The sequence below is a fragment of the Bubalus kerabau genome, chromosome 14 (genome assembly GCF_029407905.1).
Source record: "Bubalus kerabau isolate K-KA32 ecotype Philippines breed swamp buffalo chromosome 14, PCC_UOA_SB_1v2, whole genome shotgun sequence".
Classification (NCBI taxonomy): Eukaryota; Metazoa; Chordata; class Mammalia; order Artiodactyla; family Bovidae; genus Bubalus; species Bubalus kerabau.
The window spans coordinates 1,121,072-1,125,688 of NC_073637.1; the positions used below are offsets into that span (position 1 = coordinate 1,121,072).

Sequence of the window (4,617 nt, forward strand, 5' to 3'; positions counted from 1 at the left end):
CAGACCTGGTTCTCTTCCTCTGCCCCCACACCATTCACTCATAATGGCAGCTCAGGTGCTTTCGTGCCCTGCCTGCCTGTCTGGCTCATCCATGAGCTTTGACCACCTCCAGGGAAGGACTCCGCCTTCTCTTCTCTATGTGCCATGAATCTGCACACAGTGGGCCTTCAGAACCTCAGGAGACTCACCCCACCCCCACTACAGCCAGACCCTCCCCAGGCATTAAAACAGCTGTGGAATCACTTTGGCCCAAGTCCTACTTACGGATCCTTGGAGCCCACTACAGCCTCTACGGCATGATTAATCAGGCCCTTTAATACACAGATTCCTGCCTGTCAGATCTGAGCTTTGGATTCATGGTCAGCTCTGTCCCTCCAGTGGCAGCCAGGTGGGTCGCAATGCAGACAAAGGAGCTCAGGAGCTGAGTGTCAAGGGAAGCATTGAAAGGACAGTGATGGATGCAGTCTGTTGCAAACTGAAGGAGGGTCCCTGCATGCCTCAGAAACGGCCTCTGGTGTGCAGGTGTCGAGAAGGGCCCCCACGGTGCAAAGGAAAGAGGGGTACTCGGGGGCAAAGGCTCTTGGCCTCTCCGGTAGCAGCTCCAGGTGGTAGCTCGTGAACAGTGGACAGCCAATGTGGTCACATGAGCGTGACGCTTATTCCCTCACAAAGAAAGAGAAAGGGGGCAGGGTGTGGGAGTACCTGGAGGATGTGGTGGGTTGGATGGAGGGACGTATCCTTCCTCTCTCCAGTGAAAATCGCTTTTTTGAGTCTCAGAGCTGCGAGAAGGCAGTTACCAAGTCAGGTCCCCACAGTATCCGGTGTGGGCTGGGTGTCTTAGCCCCCATCACATGGACAAGCCACCGTATGGCTTCCCTGAGTTCTAACAGCAGGATCGGGGGGTTTTGTCTAGGTACACACTTCCTTGCTCTAGCTGTGTTACCCCCTTCTCTGAGCCCCAGTTTTGTCCTCTAGAAAAAGGACATCAATTGCTACCTTAGCAGGTTGCTACCTTAATCCCATGAAGACTAATATGGTTGATACTACAATGAATAGCTGGCCTTAAGAGATACTGGGCTTCCCTGATAGCTCAGCTGGTAAAGGATTCTCCTGCCATGCATGAGACCCCGGTTTGATTCCTGGGTCGGGAATGCTGATCCGCTACACAAGGGACAGACTACCCACTGCAGTATTCTTGGGCTTCTCTTGTGGCTCAGCTGGTAAAGAATCTGCCTGCAATGCGGGAAACCTGGGTTCAATCCCTGGACTGGGAAGATCCCCTGGAGAAGGGAAAGGCTACCCACTCCAGTATTCTGGCCTGCAGAATTCCATGGACTGTATAGCCCACAGGGTCGCCAAGAGGTGGACACGACTGAGGGACTTTCACTTCACTTTCAAGAGATAGGACCTGAATCCGGATTAAACTGGAGTCTCCCAGTGTCATCTGGCATTTCTTCCCTGAAGCCAGCCAAAACCCACACAGGTGCATTTCCAGGGTCTTCACGTAGCCAGCTGGACAGAAAACCCAGCGTAGTCCAAACAAGCTGACAGTCAAGCAGGAGAGGACTCACGGGCAGACGGCTTCCCTCCGGTCTCAGGTGGAGCCCCGGGACCACAGCAGGAACCGGTGCTCTCAACCCCTGGGCTCAGCAGCGCCCTCCTTCTCAGGCCAGCGGCTCTGCCCTAACGGGCGCAAGAAGGTCACCAACTGCCCCAGGTGAACTCACACCCCCTCCCACTGCTGCAGCCTGACCTCACAGGCCCCCACCCCTTCCGGCAGAGCCAGCCCTCCTCTTCCTTTGAATCCAGCTTGAGGCCTGGTCCTGGGTCCCGATTGGTCAGTGCCAATCATGGTGCCCAGGGATGGAGCACACTGATTGGCCAGGTCCAGGTCATGTGACCATACTCGCCAAGACACGTGTGAGCTGCTCACGCTCTGTCAGGGATGGAGAGAGTGCAATGCCCCCAGAGCAGGGCTGAGAGTCCGGTCACTCTGTCCGTGTGTTCAGTGTCCTGGGACATGCCTGCACATCATCTCTACACACCACTTTGTCTCCTCTGCAGACCAAATATTCATGACACACCTTTTCCCTTCCCAAGCGCTGTTTCACGCACTGACATTCAAGGGAGCAAGACCTCCTTTTGGAAGGTAGGTTTGGAGATCCTCTCTTAAACTCTGGGCTTGTTCCTTGTATCGTGTTAGAATAGTTTATTCAGTCTAAAAACCCTCACTGAGCACCACGACATGCTGCTTTGCCTATTCAGGATTCTTAGCTGTTCTGAGTAGAGGGCATGGCCTAGGGGCCTCCCAAAGGGAATGAATTTTGTCCAAGGAAGTACCTGAGAGGCTGAATCACTGAATCACTTTGCTGTAAACCTTAAACAAATTGTAAATCAACAATACCTCAATTTAAAGAAAAGATATTCCCTCATCAAAAATGGTTCGAAATTTTGTCAAGTTTTTCCTTCAATTGTTGGTTTTTACTATGTGTCTAATTGATTTGGTGCTGTCTTTTGAGGTAGGGATCCAACTTACTTTCCCACATGGACACCAAATTGTCCCAATGGGACGATTCCTTTGTCCTTTCTCCTGGAAATATCCTTTCTGCGTTTACACATTAAGAAGCTTCTTTTAAAAATGCCAAGTATCAAGAACTTCAGATCTTTGGAAATTTGTACAGCACCCCAGAAGCATGTTTCCGTTTCTGTGTCTTCTCTTCACACTTCACCATTGCCTGTTTCTAGTATACACAAGTACCCTCAGAGGGTTCTCTGTAGTGAACCATGTATGTTTCTGTGAGGACAGAGGATGTGAGCAGAGAGGAGGGACTGGGTGACCCTAGTGACCATGTAACCATGCTCAGCAACCCCAATATTAAGTTTGGCTGAGACTTCCTAAGGCAAGGTCTGTGTTTCTCCCTCTTGCTGTCTGGATATGCAAAATGATGTTGGTGGATTGGGACTTGGGTCCCTGGGTCCAGCAGTGTAGAGATATACCCATAGCCTGCTTTTCCATTATATTTTCCTCCTGTGGGCTCTGCTGAGCTGGTGTGGAGATATTTCTGCTAAAGGCTTGCGAGGTAGTCAATCCTTCTGCTTCTCATACCCTGCCCTGTCTGTACTTCTGTCATTTTTTTAAATATAGCTAATTTTCAATGTTGTTAGCCCTTGTGTCATTCTGACTCTCAGGCACCTGTGGTTTAATAGACCTCCAAGTCCCAAGAGCTCTTTGCCTGGTGGAGACCTGGAGAACTCAGGGAGCAGCACCACATCACACTGAAGCCCGGACCAGAGAGAAGGTTCTTGCCAGGAAGGCTCCATCCCTGCTGGGGGTGGGGGTGGGGGGGCGGTTCGGGGTTCACATCTGATTGTACATCCCCCGGGCCTTCTGTGCAGGCCCCACTCTGAGATCTGGAAAGGAGGTGGCTTCCCTCCCTGACACAGAACTAGTATATTTTTTTGTCCTCGTCATTGTCCAGTCCCATTTGGCTCCCAGGCTCTACACTTGACCCTCACCCACAGGATCAGAAGAGCCCAGTTCTAGAGGAGTTTCATACAAGGAGAGGCTCCCGGAGACACTCCAATGCCCGGGCCTAAATAAGCATTTCCTTGGAGTTTCACAGCCCTGGGAGGAGATACTGGGTTTGTGTCCATTTTACAGTTGAATATGTTGAGCCTCAGATCATTGTGTGATTTGCCCTGGGTCACTCTGCAGGTCAGTGTAAGGTGGGATTTGAATCCAGACTCTATGTCTTGGAGCCTGTGATTGTACAGGTGTTTCTGCTCGTCGGTAAAATTTATTTCATGTTGTTTTTTTTTTGATGCATTTGTATATGGTACTGTTCTGTTCTCTCTCTGATGGCTCATATCCTGCTACATTGCTGAGTTTATTAGTTTTAATACTTGTTACTTGGTGGAGTTTTTATGGTTTCATATAAATTCTGTCATAATCGAATAGTGGCAGTGTAACTTCATTTGTTCCAATGGGGATGCTTTTATTTCCTTTTCTTGCCTAGTTATTCTGGGTAGGACACTTCCACTACTATGTTGAACAAGATTGGTGAGAGTGGGCATCCTTGTACTATTCCTGATCTTTTAGGAAAATCTTTCACCTCTTTACCACTGACTTGGATGTTAGCTGTGGGCTTGTCTTATATACCCTTTAGGATGTTCCATGTTTAACCACTGTATTGAGAGATTGTACCAAAATTGATGTTACACTTTGTTGAAAGCTTTTTCTGCAATTATTGAGAAGATCACATGATTTCATTCTTAATTTTGCTCATATTGTGTATCACAGTGATTGATGTGCAAATACTAAATCATGCTTGCAGGCACAGAATAAATTCCATTTGATCATAGTGTATGATTCTTTTTAATGTGTCTTCAATTTGGTTTGCTAATATTCTTTTGAGGATTTTTACATCCGTGTACACCCGGGTCAGGGTTCTCTGGTGGTTCATATGGTAAAGAATCTGCCTGCAATGCGGGAGACCAGGGTTTGACCCCTGGGTCAGGAAGAGCCCCTTGAGAAAGGAATGGCTACACACTCCAATATTCTTGCCTGGAAAATTCTGTGGACAGAGGACCTGGTGGGCTACAGTCCATGGGTCACGA

At 49.0% G+C, this 4,617-nt stretch overlaps 1 long non-coding RNA gene across 1 annotated transcript; it reads left to right on the forward strand.

Annotated features, from left to right (window-relative positions):
* Window positions 1-1,809: 1,809 nt before the first annotated feature.
* On the forward strand, window positions 1,810-4,361 carry LOC129627151 (uncharacterized). Its single transcript, XR_008702449.1, has 2 exons — window positions 1,810-2,149; window positions 3,190-4,361. It is a non-coding gene; the product is annotated as an uncharacterized LOC129627151 (long non-coding RNA).
* Window positions 4,362-4,617: the final 256 nt, after the last annotated feature.